Genomic DNA, 18,222 nt, shown 5'->3' with positions numbered 1-18,222 from the left:
TAAAAAAAGACATTTTATATTCAAAGGACAACTCAACCAAGATGACATCACAATTCAGAACATCTATGCTCCCAATACAAGGGCACCCATATTTGTAAAGGAAATATTAATAAAACAAGCCACATATCAATCCCCACACATTAATAGTGGGAAACTTCAGTACTCCCTTCTCACTAAAGGATAGGTCAATAAAACAGAAGCTAAACTGAGAAATAATGACACTAACAGATGTCATGAGTCAAATGGACTTAACAGATATGTACAGAACTTTCCATCCAAACACAAAAGATCATACCTTCCTCTCAGCATCTTCTCCAAAACTGACCATATAGTAGGTCACAAAGCAAGCCTCAACAGATACAAGAAGATTGAAAATATACCCTGTATCCTATCAGAAAACCATGGACTAAAGCTGGACCTCAACAACAACAGAAATAACAAAAAGCCTACACACAAATGGAAGGTGAACAACTCTCTACTCAATGACAACTGAGTCAGGAAAGAAAAAAAGAAATTAGGGACTATCTACAATTCAATGAAAATGAAGGAACAACATACCCAAATTTATGGGACAAATTGAAAGTGGTGCTAAGAGGAAAGTTCACAGCACTAAGTGCCTTCATGAAGAGATTGGAAACATCTCATATAAGCAACTTAAAGGCACACCTTAAAGCAAGAGAGGAGGCATGCCCCAGAGGAGTAGACAGCTGGAAACAATCAAACTCAGCTGAAAACAATACATTAGAAACAAGGAAAACAACTCAGAGGCACTATCCAAATCAACAAAATCAGAAGTGAAAAGGGAGACATACACAGACACTGAGGAAATACAAAAAATCATTAGGTCTTACTTTAAAAGCCTGTATGCCTCAAAATTTGAAAATCTAAATGAAATGGACTATTTTTTTAAAAATAGATTACACTTACCAAACTTGAATCAAGATCAGGTAAACAAATTATATAGTCCTATATTTTCTCTGGAAACAGAAGCAGTCATCAAAAGTCTCCCCACCAAAAAACAGCCAGTGTCACATGGTTTCAGTGCAGAATTGTACTAGACTTTCAAAGAAGAGCTAATACCGAAACTCTTTAAACTACTTGACAAAATAGACACAGACGGAACATTACCAAACTCATTCTATGAGGCCACAGTAAACTCGATACCTAAACTACACAAAGATCCAACAAAGAAAGAGAATTTCAGACAAACTTCTTATATTTTTTATTGTGAGCCTAGCCTTTAATGGCTGAGCCATCTCTCCATCCCCAGATGAATTTCTATTATGAACACTGACGCAAAAAAAAAAAAAAAAAACCAAAAAACCAAACAAAACCAAACTAAAAAACTCAATAAAATACTTGCAAAGCGAATCTAAGAACACATCAAAAATATCATTCACCATGACCAAGTAGGCTTCATCCTAGGCATCTACAGGTGATTCAATATATGTAAATACATCAATGTAATCCACCATATAAACAAACTGAAAGGAAAAAAAACCCACATGATCATCTCCTTAGATGCTAAAAAAGCATTTGACAAAATCCAACACCCATTCGTGTTTAAAGTCATGGACAGATCAAGGATACAAGGCACATTCCTAAACATAATAAAGTCTATATACAGCAAGCTGGTAGCCAACATCAAATTAATAGAGAGATACTCAAAGGAATTCCACTAAAATCAGGGACTACACAAGGCTGCCTACCCTCTCCACATCTCTTCAATATAGTACTTGAAGTTCTAGATAGAGCAATAAGACAACAAAAGGAGATCAAGGGGACCCATTGGAAAGGAAGAAGTCAAAGTATCACTATTTGCACGTGATATGATAGTGTACATGAGTGATTCTCAAAATTCCACCAGAGATCACCTAAAGCTGATAAATACCACCAAAGTGGCAGGATATAAGATTAATTTTTTTAAAAATGGAGCCCTCTTATACACAAGTGACAAATGGGCTAAAAATATATTAGGGAAACTACATCCTTCATAATAGTCTCAAATAATATAAAGTATCTTGGCATAACTCTAACCAAACAAGTGAAAGACTTGTATGAAAAAAACTTCAAGTCTCTGAAGAGAGAAACTGAAGGAGACATCAGAAGATGGAAAGATCTCTCATGCTCATGAATCGGATCAACATAGTAAAAATGGCCATCTTATCAATAGCAACCACAGATTCAATGCAATCCCTATCAAAATACCTACACAATTCTTTACAGACCTTGATAAATCAATTATCAACTTCACATGGGAAAAAAAAACCAGAATAGCCAAAACAATCCTGTACAATGAAAGATCTTCCAGAGGAATCTCCATCCCTAATCTCAAGCTGTACTATAGAGCAACAGTAATAAAAAGAGCATAGTACTGGCATATAAATAGACTCTTTGACCAATGGAATTAAATTGAAGACCCAGAAACAAACTCTCAGACCTAAGAACACTTGACTTTTGACAAAGAAGCCAAATCCGTACAATGGAAAAAATATAGCATCTTCAACAAATGGTGCTGTTCTAACTGTATGTCTACATGTAGAAAATGCAAATAGATTAATACTTATCACCCTGCACAAAACTAAAGTCCAAGTGGATTAAAGACTTCAACATAAAATCAGACACACTAAATCTGTTAGAAAAAAAAGTGAAGAGACTTGACAGAACACCAATAGCTCAGGCTCTAAGATCAACAATTAATTATATAATTCCTGATTGTTTCATAGTTCTTCTTGCTGTAAGAAGTTTACTGTATATGTGTAATAATATAAATGTATATGTAAAATGTAAAAACACATTTAATAATTAAATAAAATGATAGCATTAAATTTAAAAAAATCAGCAATTAATAAATGGGACCTCATAAAACTGCAAAGCTTCTGTAAGGCAAAGGACACTGTCAAAAGAAGTAAACAATAGCCTCAGAATGGGAAAATATCTTCACCAACCCTACATCTGACAAAGAGCTAAAATCCAAAATATATAAAGAACTCAAGAAATTAAACACCCAGACCAAATTATCCAATTAAAAATGGATGGTGGGGAGTGGGCCTGCCTCTGACATGAACTCTGGTGCTCCTGATTTGATTACTTCCACTTGGTGGGGAGGCCCTGTGGCCACACAGAAGAAGGGGGTGTGGGCTACTGTATCCGGCTGAGACCTGATAGGCTGTGGTCAGGTGGTGGGGGAGGAGGATCCCACTCATGTCCAGGTCTAGAGGAGGGAAATAAGGTAGAAGAGGGAAGGAGGAGAGGAATGGGAAGATACAAGAGAGGAGATGTAATCTGAATTATAATAAATAAGTAAATAAATAAATAAACACACAAATAACAAAACAACAACAAAAAAAGAGTAGCTCAGCATTAGACTCCGCAATGGAAGCTTAAAACACTAAAGGAACTAATGAGGAACGTGCTCAGAAAATGAAAAACAAAATGGCGCTGCAGATGAGACTCTGTAAAACAAAACAAAACAAACAAACAAACCACCCACAGAAAATGACAGATACCGTGGAACACATCTGTAACCCCAGCACTCCTGAAGGCTAAAGCTATTGGAGTTGGAGACAGGAGTCAGTTAGCTGGCCTGGAGAACACAGCACAGCAGTAAAACTGGAGCAGCACTACCTGCACAGGGAAGAAAAGGAGAAAGGACTCCTAACTCCTAAGAGTTGTCCTCGGACCTAAAAACACTGTGGCAATCATGTACTTACACACATAATTACAAGTGTGAGTGAGAGTGCAAGCACAAATGAGAGTGCGAGTACAAAAGCTCACCTCCCACACACTCATTTAAAAAAAAGAAAAGCAGAACTGCCACCTGGTCAAGGACAATTGCTCCTGGGAATAAACTGGAAGGACTGTAGGTCAGTGTAATAAAAGGTGCCTTTGTGCTTATAACCAAACTATAGGACCTATCTAGGTAGCTACCTGTAATGATATTTTTTAAGAATTCTGGACTTCTGGTTTTTTTTTAATGCAGAAGTATTATAAAAATGTGCTTTCATTTTAATCCCAGTTGTGGGGATGTGGGGTTATTTTGGAATGCTGTAGCAGCTGACTATGATTTGCCTCATGCTCTAGCAGAAGCATGGTTTTGCAAGCTGCAGATAGTTTCTGCAAGTGTGCAATATTGGAATTCTGGGAACTTTTCAGGTGGTGTGTATATGTGTGTATACACACACACACACACACACACACACACACACACACACACGCTAGAGCCCATAGGAGATCGGTGGTTGCTGGCCATTTACAGAGGCTGGCTGCAGTTGCTGGTAGGAGTGACCAAAGAAGAAACAAAAGGAAGAATTAGATTCAGAGATTCTCCTAATTCCTTTCTCCTTTATGTCCTTGTTTCTCTCTTATTTAGTGTTAAGGGGTGAAATGAAGACAGGGAAGACAAATGATGGGAAAAAGAACCCACAAAACAGCAAAGACTGACTACACCCATAAACCAGTGAATAGGTAAAGAAAATGCTATATATATAATCAAGTTTACCACACCTCCCAAAAGAATTATGTCATTTACTCAAAAAAAGGGGGGGAAGGATAAAACTAAAGATTATCATATTAAAGAAAATAAATCTGATTCAGAAAGACAAATATCATATCCTAGGTTTTTCTTACATGGGGTGTGGAGGGGGGAGGAGAGAGACAAAATCTACATACAAAGCCAGTCATGACAACCCCAGGACTGTCAGGGTGGGGGCGCGGGGAGGACTGCTGAGCTTGCTGAGAATGGAGAGTAGAGGTACTTTAACTTGCTTCTTTCACCCACCCACTTTCCAGATTGCCTGACCCAGTCTGCTGTAGACAACACAGCCTACCATTGAAACATCTCTCTTTTCCACCTCCCAAACCAAAACATGTACTGAGGGCTCAACCCCACTTTGTGCCTTAGAAAAGTTATTACTGTTCCTATTCCCTTCCCGTTTCTCAGAAAATAGCTCTGTTATTAATCCCTTCACGGTCATCTTTTGCTATGCTCCCCCAGCCATCGTTGGTGGGTCCCCCTCTGGTTACCAGCGCCCTATTCTCTTTATCAGCAAGCTCCCTTATACTCCACTTACATCTTTTCACTACACTAAGCTCTCTGGCTTCTGCCACTTCAGTCCTTTGCAGCATATTCCTAAGGTCACAAAAAATATGGTGGTTGTACTAAAAGGATTCTTTCAGAATTTTATGCCTAAGGCTATTTCTGGCTCCTAGAAACCAATTATCTTAGAGATATCATACAGAAGGCAGATCCATTGTGTGTACCAGCTTACAATCAGACTCATTACAGTGGAAGAGACTGATTCTGATCAAATCAAGACCTACAGATAGAAAATATGACCATTTATAGCCATGCACAAAAAAGACAAAGTAGGTTGTTTTTTAAATCTCCATCTATTTTGTAAAGACATGAATAAGGCATTTCTTCAGTGACTCTTTTCTGGCATCTTTGGAATCAAGATGAATCATACTTTATTCCTACTATATGTCATAACATGCTCTGTAAATATCTCGCTCGCAGTTTAAAGAAGATGTAAAAATATGTTTACTGGATCTCTTTTAAATAAAATGTAATTATGCAGAAACCTGAAAACAAGGCACTATTTTGGGATAAAGATGACGATGACAAAGCCAAAGACAGGTAGTAAATGCCTGGGCTAGTAAAAAGGGACAATCTGTTCACCAATCCTGAAATATCAACAATCATAGCTGCTACCTTTACAAATGACACTGTTTCTTATTCCTTTCATTTTCTGTTTTGTGAGAAGTTAGACTTCATGACAATTAAGACTACTTTTGTAACTTACCTCCTCTGCCTCTTTAATATTAAAAATCAACCCCGGGCTCCAGCCAGGCCAGTCTCTACACAATATCTCATACTAAGGAACTATGCCCCTCCTGGTTTTTCATCCAAACCATCAGGACCTAACTCAACTTATAATTCCCTAAATTTTATCTGCTTGTCATATGGTCCTTCTCTACTCACCAATTTGTTTATGTCTGTGTGTTGAGATGTGTGCGTGCATTGGGTGCACGTGCATGTGACCATGTGTGGTGTCAAGGCCAGAGTTCCTCAGTCACTTTCAACTTTGTTTACAACAGGCTCTCTCACTGAATCTTCAAGCTCAATAACTGATTGGACAGGCTGGGCAGCAAGTCCCAGGGATCAGTCTGTCTCTGCCTTCCCAGGGCTAGGATTCCAAGCTTGTTCCACAGTGCTCAGTTTTTGTTTTTGTTTTTTAATTTTATATGCATTGGTGTTTGCCTGCATATTTATCTGAGTGAGGGTGTCAGATCCCCTGGAACTGGAGTTACAGACAGTTGTGAGGTGTCATGTAGGTGCTGGGAACTGAACCCCAGTCCTCTGGAAGAGCAACCAGTAAGTGCTTTTAACCACTGAACCATCTCTCCAGCCAGTCCTCAGTACTCAGCTTTTGAAGTGCTCAGCAACCAAACTGAGGTCCTTGTGTTTGCACAGAAAGCCATCTCCAAGCCCTCCACTTGGCAAGCTGCACATGTTTTTGTACTATCGGATCATACACTTTCTATGTGTTCATCATAAGTTTTTATGCTGATGTTGTCACCAGCACACTTTGATTACTGGTACTATGTGACGAAGACCTTGAAGGGAAGGCATATTTATTCATTAAAATTAAACATAAGATTATATCTATACAAAGACATCTTTGTTGGAGTATCTACACATACACACCTTCAATCCACACAAGTATAAAGATAACACATCCAGACAAGCGCTCTGTAACAGGCTTCTCTTTCCTTGAATGCTACTTATATTACAACGTGAAGCCAAAGCCCCTGTGTTCCCCTTTTATTTCATTTCAGATCTTGCCAATGTCCATCCTTGAGGAATTTAGATGAGCCTACATTAAAAGTAGTAACTCAGGAGTTGCTACAATACATCTTTATTACAAAAAAAACCCAAAACAGACAAAAAAAAAACTAATTATGACCAACACAATGAAGACGCTTTCTACAGATAAGTTTTTAATTTCTTGTAAAGATGTTTAAATTGTGTGTTGCATGTATGTATGTTATGTATGTATGTATGTATGTACCTGTATGTGTACATGCCATGGTGGACAGGGGAGAGCAATCCCTGGGAGCTAGGAACTGATTGCTGGGAACTGAACTCAGTGCTCTTAACTTCAGCTATCTCTCTAACCTGTTTTTAATTTCTATAGCCAAAGTTAAGTGGGAAACTTGCTTACATTTAACATCATGAAGCCTATTATGGACTTTTTTTTTTCACTGTTCAAGGTTTATTTGGTGTTCTCTTTGGCATGACACTTGGGTAGTTGGTTACATCATCCATGTGCAGATCTTACTTTTTATATACGATTGCAATGTACACTGACACATATAATACACAAATAGACAGTTATGCACAAGGTATGCATAAACAGACTTGCACACTGGAGCCAGGTTATGACTGGCTGGGAACACGCTGACCTGGACATGTTTGGTGAGGGTGCACAGCAGTGATGCAGCAGGCCCCCAGGATTACTGAAGCCTGCACACAATTGGCAGGCTGTCTTGGAGACAGTGGGACTGTCACACTAATCAGGTTACCACTACACAAGAACCACTTAGCACTAGGGTGGAGCTGTGGGAACTGAGGGTTTCCTCAGTCCACCTCAACACAACTGCACTAACCACAGCTCAGATGAAGAGGAGACGGAGTGTGGTCTCCACAGAAACCCTGTGGCAGCCTGGAGAGTGAAGTGTTAGGACGTGGGGAGACTTTAGAACTGCAATTCTTTCTGGATACCCCAGAGAGTATCAGCACTCATCTTCACGCGGACCTCCTCCTCTTCAGGAGTCAGGGTCACCTTCACAACATCCGAGATTCCATTTTGTCCCAGGACACAAGGGAAACTGAGGAAGACATCTTCCTGGATTCTATAGAGGTCCTTAATCATGGTGGAGATGGGATGCATCCGCCTAAGATTCTTCATGATGCTCTCAGCCAAGTCTGCCACTGAGAGGCCAATGGCCCAAGACATGTAACCCTTCAGTTTGATGGCCTTGTAGGCACTGTCCACGACTTGCTTGTGTACCTCCCTCCACTGCTCCTTGTCCGCATCAGTGCCCAGTGCTGGGTTCAGTCTTCAGGGAGACGCCGGCAACATTGAAGCCACTCCACACAGGCACACTGGAGTCTCCGTGCTTCCCGAGGACCCATGCGTGGCAGCTTAGCGGGTGAATGCCCAGACTTTCTCCCATCAGGTAACGGAACCAAGTGGAATCCAGATTGCAACCATTTCTAATAACTCAGTTTTGGGGGAAAACATTTATTTTCCAAGCTACGTAGGTCAAGATATCCACTGGGTTGGACACAATGAGCAGCTTGCAGTTGGGACTGTACTTCACAATGTTGGGAATGATGAACTTGATGATGTTCGCATTTCGATGGACCAAATTGAGTCGTCTCTTTCCCTCTTGGTGACGTGTTCCCGCTTTGATGATGACCAGCTTAGAGTTTGCAGTCACACTGTAGTCTTTGCCAGAGACAATTTTTGATGTTCTCAGGTAGAGGCTGCCATGCTGGAGGTGCATCATCTCCCCCTTCAGCTTGTCTTCCATGACATCAGTAAGGGCAAGCTCATCTGCCGAGTCCTTCATTAACATACTGGTGGCACAAGCCATGCCAACACCACCAACCCCAACAATTGATATCTTGTTCTGGGGGTAGGGGGAGGAGCTGATCTTCCTTAAGAAGGTTCACAATCAGCTGGTCCTTGAGGGATGCCATCTTGGACTTTGAACCTTTTGGGACCACTAGTGTATGACGGTGGGTATTGAGTGCGTGACACAATGGCCTGTACTTCGCAACAGTGGCTCCAGCACCGTTCTAGATCTTAAAATACTGTTCTATGAAGACGTGCTTCTTATAACTCTGAAGTACGTCACATTCGTTACAGGCACATGGACTATAGATTCGGGGTAATTCCCAGGCACCTGTGTGGCAGCATGCCATGGTTGGGCTGTCAGGTCTTCTGTAATGACATACAACCTGCAAGAGCACAAGTAGTGTAGTGGCCACCTTTAAGAATGCCGGCCGATTGGGGAGCCCCAACAACGAGAGACTAGAAAACAGGATGAAACTTACTGACATTGTAAATCGTGAAGACCTGAAGTGATGAGGAAAAGAGAAAGAACCTGATGCACTGGCTTCTAAGAAGGTCAGTGCTCAGGCTTCTGTTTGACTAGCTCAGCTCTCCTCAGCTCGGATAATAGCATTCCTTCCCTTCGAGCCCTATGCACACATACTTTTATTACTTGCCGCTGGTACTTTGGACCACATTTCACTTACTTTATCTTCTGGTAAAGGCCATTTAAAATGCTAAGGAAACAGAGATGATAGGTTATAAATAACTACGTATGAGGCATTTTAAAAACTTCTGTACTCAAAAGTCCTGTCGAGTCTCTCCATGGGATCCCATACTACTACTTATATCACAAAATTAACCCAAAGAATTGTTAAGTCTAAGGAGACTGAATCACTTCAAAGTGGCTTTTAATCTACAGACAAGGCAACACAATATAAATGCTTCAGATTTTTAAAGCTAAGAAATTTTGTAGCACTATCACACTGCCAAAGGCTAGTTGTTTAAAAGTACATCAAAATCATATAATACAGATTTTAAATATGACAAATAAACCATAAGAAATTACAAATATTTATATATTTGTGAAAGATAAGTATTTCAGTCCTCACAGGAAATTGTCCTGAGCAAGAGACAATGTTCATGGTCAAAGACAAAAATGAACAGCACAAGCATGAGGCTCTTATAAGAGCTTCCTACATTAGAGCAGCAATATAGAAATAGAATAATTTCACACTGTATAATACAAAATAGCCTAAGCACAATGTAAGTGAACAATTTATGAATTATGTGTTTTGTGGCAACTGCTGATTTCTGTGCACTTGTTTTGTATGTACAAACACACCATCAAGACTTGAGAGTTCTTTATTTATAATATTCCAAATCTTGACCTTTTAACGCAAGAAATTATACTATCTACAAAAGAATGCAGAAAGAATATTTTGAATAAGAATGAATAAAATCTACAAAGCCAACACAGAAAGTTGCAATCTTCATTTTAAAAAATGGACACGTGTCCAGATTAGCAGCAAACAAGACAAACCTTTTTTGGTCAAACCCAAAAAAGAAACACAGCATGCTCACAATGAAGTTATATACAGAACCAGAGGTGGCCATGTGCTCCTGTTAAGATGAAGTTATTTAAGAGTTCAGAGAGTTTACTATGTTCAGGCCAACATTTGACCTTTACTAAGAACACATTTTCATGTGAACAGGAAGCTCAGAGCACCGTTACATACACTCCCTCCTGACCACAGGCCTCCCTTACGCCTTGTTCAAGCAATACTCTAGAGGCATCTTACATGCTGCTGCCACATGCTGAGTTTCCAGTGTGACAATCCAGCAACGATGTACTGTGCTTTCTTTTCTCCCCTTCTGCCTTCAGGGGGAGAACTGGGAGGACATGTCAGTGTATGTAACAATGCTTTCATGGTCAGTATACACTGCAACAAGCTATCACACAAAAGCAATGCTACGAGTTTTACTTACAGATGTTTCTTCTTTCACAATTCTGATTTTTAAAATAAACATTTCATAAATGTCAGTCATTAGCAATTTCCAGGGTGATACACTTAAAATAGACATTCTAATGGGACACCAATATATGGGGATAAACAAGAGTTTCAAATGAGTAAAATACATCAATATAAGATGTTCACTCACTTATAACAAAAGTAACTCTGCAGTAATAGAAATATTCTGAGGGCTTCTGTCGTGGTATAAAACAGCAGACTTTATGTCAGGTCCCTCCTTTCATTTGAGTAGGCATTCTTTACCATCTGTCTGGTAATTTAAAAACAGTATCTGACCAAAAACAAAATTTTTCTCTGACTGGAGGCTAGTGTTATAAAATGACTCAACTCTGCCTGGCTGTCCCGGTGGCAGAACCTCCTCAGAATGAAACTCACTGACAGAAATTCTAACACTGGAAACATTAAGAACCACATTCTCAGTGTACTACACAGACTTGCTTGAAAATAACTTTGTGTAATAGAGTACCAAGTGCAATGGATACAAATGATGAAGACTTTTTAAAAGTACATTTTAATATAGATTCATATATAACCAAATTCAATTTCAGTTACATGTTTCTACATTTCTCAAAGTATATACACATGGGGGGGGGGAGGGTTTATCCTGTATAGCTTAAAGAAAATGCAGGAGCATGTCTGAAACAGCAGTTACTATGTGCATCCACCTTACGTGGCCCTCCAGACTGTCATACATCTCACTTCCTAACAGAGAAATCCTCTGCATGAGTATCTGCCTAGGGTCTAAGTTCTAGAATGAATGGTTAGTCGTATTAGAGATAACTCTTGGCTCTGGTGATCTGGGTGGCACACACAACCTTTGCTGCCCTTTTAGAAAGGTAGGGTAACATTAAACTACTGTGGCAATTAAAAAAAAAAATCAACTGTGTGCAGCATGCTACTAGACAAAAAGCAGAAACTAGGAACTGACTCAGAGACAGTCCTTAGAAATAGTAAAGATTAAAAGAGAGGAGGACTGCAGGGTTTGACAGACAGATGCAAGCAGAGACAAAATGTAGAAGCAGAAGGCTGACCGAGAGCGGCCAACCACTTCAACCTCTGGCCACACTGCATGATGGGACATTCAGAAGAGGGAATTTTAAAAAGCAGACAAAGCCACCTTCTTCTATATCCTTTGTGTCCCATTGGTGGCTCAACAGTTAAGAACACTGGCTGTTCTTTCACTGGACCTGAGTTCAATTCCAAGCACCCACAATGGAAGTTAATAACCATCTCCAACTCCAATTCTAGGGGATCCGATGCACTCTTCTGGCCTCCACAGGTACTGACTGCACATACATATGTACAGGCAAAAGACACCCATAAACATTAAAAAGTAAGACTAAGACAAAGCGGCTTTCTTTCAGCCATTAAAAAGAAGCAGAATGGAACCATGTTAAAATGACCAAAGAATATAAAAGTTCCATAAATATTTAAGTGCCTTTTTGAAAAACTCTCATTTCTCTAATTCTCAATTCATATGCTACTTTTTATATCCCCAAGATACTTTCAGGTTTTTTTTTTCTTCCTTTTTTTTTTTTCTTTTTCTTTTTGTTTTTTCGAGACAAGGTTTCTCTGTGTAGCCTTGGCTGTCCTGTACTCACTTTGTAGACCAGGCTGGCCTCGAACTCACTGAGATCCACCTGCCTCTGCCTCCCTGAGTGCTAGGATTAAAAGTGTGCATCACCATGCCCAGATTATTTTTATTTCTTAAGACAATGCACTATCATTGTTTTCCAAACTCTAGTTCAATGGGTGTTTGAGAACATTCCCTGAACAAATAAACACATATGATTCTCCTAGAGTGGTACTTTACTGATAATGTCTAGAGTGGATTATAAAGGAGAAATCAGAGCAGGTAAATTAGAAGGGTAAGAACAGAGAAAGGAAGAAGCAATGGTGACCACCATCAATGGGACACAGAGAACAGGAAAGAAGGTGGACATAGCTGTAAGAGATAGTTCCAAGGCATTCTTGGTGGAATAAAGAAAATAAAAATAAGATTTTTCAAAAGCCTTGAGAATAAAATTTAAACATCTTGGTAATTAGGGTAAGGAAACTGACTGTAAGAATCCATCATGTGGTATTATTTGTAAAAACAGGAAAACTAGAACCTAGTTACAGTAGTGTGAAAGAGCAGAGAGCGCACACTAACAAATGAGAACATGCTGTAAGCACTTACATGGACTGGACCCTAGTCCTGTTTGCTGTGTGCATATGTGTGCAAACAGATGCCAGAAGAGCAAGGCTGTCCTTCGGGGCGACTGCTTAAGCTTGACTTTCTTTTCTTCTTTATAACTAATTTTCCTACTTGTATATAATAAATGTTCTTTTATAATAAAAATAAAAATAAATATCCTTATTTTTAATAGAAAGAGACCCTTTGTTGTAAACATAAAGTTATGAGGCAAATCTGAGATTAAATGGCTAAAACAAGGGAAAATGGAACCCCAGTTTGGAAGAACAGGGACTTCCAATATGATTTTGGGGTGGTTGCAAATGTTTCTATTCTAGAGGAAATACAAAGTAAGTACACAATGACAATCAAGTTATCTGGAGTAAATAATGTAATAATTCCCAAATAAAATTATTTGTATAATGTACTTGACGTAATTGGTGTTAAAATTTAAGGTAAGAATGTTCCATTCCAAATGTTCACTTGTCCTTAGAGAAGCAGAGATAAGCATGGTAAATAAAGGAAATAGACAAACAAAACAGATTACTATAAAGAAAACAACACACACACACACACACACAGTTTTGTTTTCTTTGTTCATTTTAACTCCTATCAGTAGGAAAAAAAAAGATGGAAAGCATATATTTTATATGAAATGGCCACCTAACATTTAGCAAATGCCCATCGTGGTCCAGGCATTGAGTTGTCCGTGTTTTCCCTTGTCTTGTGTATGCAGTAGAATCAGACGTGGTGCTTTTTACAAACACAGATACTTACCTAGCTTCAGGCTGAGGCCTGATGATTCAGTCTGGCGTTGCAATCCTGGGTGCGTAGTCCCCAATCCACAGTCAAACACGTCACCTAATTTTCCCAGCTGAGCCATGTGCCATACTTGTACAGACAGGCTTCCTTCAGCAGCTTGTCTAGGGTCATGTGGCTTAGTAGAAAGATCAAACTTTGAAGTTAGGTTCATTTCCTGCTAAAGCTTGTCACGTCTCAGTGTAAGTTCACAGTTTTTCTGTTACAAATACTATAAAAATCATTCCTTCTTGCCACCCTCCTAACCAAAGATTTCACTCTGAGTGTGTGTGTGTGTGTGTGTGTGTGTGTGTGTGTAACATATCCCAGGAGCTCAGAGTGAAATCTTTGGTTAGGAGGGTGGCAAGAAGGAATGATTTTTATAGTATTTGTAACAGAAAAACTGTGAACTTACACTGAGACGTGACAAGCTTTAGCAGGAAATGAACCTAACTTCAAAGTTTGATCTTTCTACTAAGCCACATGACCCTAGACAAGCTGCTGAAGGAAGCCTGTCTGTACAAGTATGGCACATGGCTCAGCTGGGAAAATTAGGTGACGTGTTTGACTGTGGATTGGGGACTACGCACCCAGGATTGCAACGCCAGACTGAATCATCAGGCCTCAGCCTGAAGCTAGGTAAGTATCTGTGTTTGTAAAAAGCACCACGTCTGATTCTACTGCATACACAAGACAAGGGAAAACACGGACAACTCAATGCCTGGACCACGATGGGCATTTGCTAAATGTTAGGTGGCCATTTCATATAAAATATATGCTTTCCATCTTTTTTTTTCCTACTGATAGGAGTTAAAATGAACAAAGAAAACAAAACTGCCATTTATTTCACAATGTTAAGTCACCAAGTTACTTAGGTGGCTCGCCCTAGTGATGAGTACTTAACTCTCCTTTAGATGTTGTTGAGCTTATGTCTCACAATGGGCAGACAGGCTCTGCTCCATATGGCATGACCTCAATAGAAAGCCAAATGCTAATCTACAAAGATATCTGCAAATGTGAGAAAGCAGAGCAGGTCTCAGAAAATATTCTTGCAAATGTCAAAGGTCTATTGTACAATCATATTTTTTAACATAAGGGAAAGGTCTTGGCATAGTTATAAACGGCTCCCAGCAGTTAAGAAAAGTGCCACAAAAGGTCAGGGTGCATGATATTTAATGCCCTGAATATTTCAATTGTTTGTATGATGCCTGCCTGTCTTTTTTGCCCTCTTTCACATGCGGCTGAAAAGGGTAGCTAAAATTCCATCCTGACTCATTAACTAAAATAAGTGAAGTGTGCGCTGCACAGGGTTGTGCCCTGCACAGGGTTGTGCCCTGCACAGGGTTGTGCCCTGCACAGGGTTGTGCCCTGCACAGGGTTGTGCCCTGCACAGGGTTGTGCCCTAAGCTGGCTTTACTTCCCTACACAAAGCCACTACAGCAACAGACTGTCAGCAGGTAGTGGGAATCAAGCCTCAAGTTCAAGAAGTGAAAGGAGTTCCACAGTGTTGCTGAAGCTGAGCTGCCTATAAATGCACTGCTGTTGCTTGCAGTTCTCTCATAGCAAAGGAGGCAACAGTAGCTAACAGAGCCAGCCACGCCCATCAGATACCAAATATGCATGAAATGTAGCACTACGTCCACAAACTGAACAAACTGAGCTGCTTTACTCAAGTGTGCTGATCCAAGTTACCTGTTGGGAATTTATGTTTTCTTTAATGATTAACTGAGTGCCACCCAGATTCCTAGAAAGGCTATATCTTCCACTTCTTCCTATGTAGAATTTATTCATATGAGCTACGGATGGAGAAATATAGACTTGTTTTAAATATTTAAAATTTACTGATTTTTTTTAACCTAAAACTACATAATAATTTGGAGTCTTAATAGCTAGGCCATTTGCTTGGTGACTCAATCTATTCATAGACTAAAGTTAGGACTACCTGAGGTATTACATTTTTCAATAATCATGGCTCTGAACATGTTAAAGTACTGACTATTGTTACTCCTCAGGCAGTCTTCAGCTCCCACAAGCTGATGTTTGCAAGGTGACTGCTTGGTCCACACTAGCCCGTTCTTGTTCTTCTTCATCCATGAATTTTCTTTCCCCCTCTCCAGCTCATAGAATCTCCAGTATTCACGAGACACTCAGCCTCTTACAGGAGCCACACATGAATGTTTCAGTACCACAGGCCCTCTTCAAATGAGCACTCTTGTTACTCTTTAGCACAGTGTTTGCATACTATGTGCCATACACTTAGCACTTAACATACATGTTAAAGTAGACAGACATTTTTCAGTGTGTATCATTCTAAGACTATAAACTTCTTGAAGATAGTCACATCTCAAATTGGACCATACCCTGGAACAAAGGTTTTATCTCTTTCCCTGGGCAATCTAGCCTATTTCAAGTTGTTTCAGTATGACTTATACTTTCAACTGTACTCACCTGTGCCTCATACTGGTGAAAATAATTATTACAATAGCATCATCTATAACAAAACTCTATAATGGTTGGACCAAATCACCTGAGACTATGATGAATATTATGTTTGGAAGCAGTGGTTTCAAGGTTTAAGATTACATTATACATTTTATTATAACTGATAATTAAGAAAAAAGAAGAAGAGCCGAGTGGTAGTGGCACACACCTTTAATCCTAGCACTCAGGGAGGCAGAGACTCTGCCTCTGTGGATCTCTGTAAGTTCAAGGCTAGCATGGTCTAAAGAGAGAATTCCAGGACATCCAAGGATACACAGAGAAACCCTGCTTTGAAAAACAAAACAAACAAAAAAGATGAAAGAAAGGCCTCTTTCCTCTACGCTGGTAACTGCTTTTGAGTTTGGATTGTAGTAGTAGTAGTAGCAGCAGCAGCAGCAGCAAGAGCAGCAATAGAAAGTTGCTGTAATTAGGAGTCCTATGAATCACCCATCACAAACACCTATAACATATGTTTTGAAAAGCATGCTAGGACACTAATTTGTATTACTTTCTGGCACTTTTTTAAAGGTTCAATGCAACTAATACTGATTATTTTCATTGGCAGGGCAATTGCACATCCCTGAGAAAGAATATAGCAAGACTCTGAAGCAACCACACAGATGCTAAAAATTGAGGCACTCAAAACAAACTCTGCCATTACTATTACAGAAACAACCTACTTGTAAAACATTACATAATTACGGTTACATTTTCCAAGTATTCTCAGTCCCGATAAAACAGACTCTAAAGAGAGACATGGCTCCTTTCCCCTCTCGCTCGGGCTTTGTCCTTAACTTCTGATACTCTGAACTCCTGTTCACCTGCTTGTGCTTCCTAAGCAATAGACAGCAGCAACGTTAAGCTCAGCTGCAGGTGAGAAGCATGAAGAAGGAACTTTGCGAGGATTTGTTTTAATGTGCTGCCTCTGGAGTTTATTGGAACACTAATCGTGATGGTCATTTGTTATAATAGCAAACAGCAAGCTTCCTTTTCACTGTGTACTTAAAAGCAGATCTTCAGAGCCTAACAATGAGAAAGCTGTGCTGGCTTCTCCTTGAGTCTTACATTCTTTTCTAAAGGAGTGCTCTGGACTCTGGCTCTGGACTCTGGCTCTAAGATCCTCTTCACTGCTGACCCTGATGCAGATCTTACCGTTGTCACTAGAACCTCCTTCTCCTGCCAAGAGACCAAATCTGTTCTCAACTGTAAGCTGTGCCTCAGCAGTCTATGCCTGCTCCTCGCGTCACCTCACTCAGCATCATACACCCACCTGTGTGACCATTTTCCTTCCACTCTCTGGCCATCTAGCCTTTTCCCTTTCTTTCATTTAAAGTCTCTCTTAAAACCACTCAGGTCCAGCCGGGCGTGGTAGCGCCCACCTTTAATCGCAGCGCTTAGGAGTAAGAGAGAGGTAGGTACATCAATGTGAATTTGAGGCTAGCCTGGTCTACAAAGTGAGTCCAGGACAGCCAAGGCTACACAGAGAAACCCTGTCTCAAAAAACCAAAAGCAAACCAAACCAAAACAACAACAGCAACAAAACCCACACAGACTAACTCTAGTCATACAATACATGAAGGAGCACAGAGCATATGCTGCTCGGTCTACACTATTCCAATAACTGTTGGACCTTGCTGTCTGCCCTCATGGTACATGAAAACTGCTCTGGAGGCTTGTGAGGAGGAAGTGAGCTTGGACATTAAAAACATTTAGCACAATGCCTGAGACCTGTAAATACTCAATGTTAGTGGCTATTACTAGTTTAATAATTATCAACATGTTTTTTCTTTTTCAGTATAATATAGGTTTCTAGTCCACAATTCTAAAGGAAATAAACAGAATTATCATCTGGTTTTCTAACCAAGGCAAATGAGATCATCTTAATTTCTCCTCATTTAATGATAATATATAGGGTGTAGGGAACCAGTCACCAGTTCTGGCAGGAAAATCTTCTACTTGTGGTCACTGGCTGGTGCACTGAGTGACAGCTAAGCAATATACACTTATTGAGTGTGCAACAAAATTAACAATCAGGTTGCTAGTAAATATTTTTTAGATTTCAGAACAGAGAACATTAAATATATACCCTCATCAACTATAAAATAATCTCTCC

General features: G+C 39.8%; 1 protein-coding gene and 1 pseudogene across 5 annotated transcripts in view; both read right to left on the bottom strand.

The window, feature by feature from the left end:
• The window catches only part of LCLAT1 (lysocardiolipin acyltransferase 1), a 136,193-nt gene that overhangs the window by 40,560 nt on the left and 77,411 nt on the right, over positions 1-18,222 (bottom strand). The window lies entirely within an intron of this gene.
• LOC311602982 (L-lactate dehydrogenase A chain-like) lies at positions 7,255-8,834 on the bottom strand (annotated as a pseudogene). Its single transcript has one exon. The product of its transcript is annotated as an L-lactate dehydrogenase A chain-like (transcript).

Source organism: Acomys minous (genome assembly GCF_964271855.1).
Source record: "Acomys minous genome assembly, chromosome: 8".
Lineage (NCBI taxonomy): Eukaryota > Metazoa > Chordata > Mammalia > Rodentia > Muridae > Acomys > Acomys minous.
The sequence above is the reverse complement of the archived record's forward strand: the minus strand, read 5'-3'. Positions and strand labels throughout refer to the sequence as shown.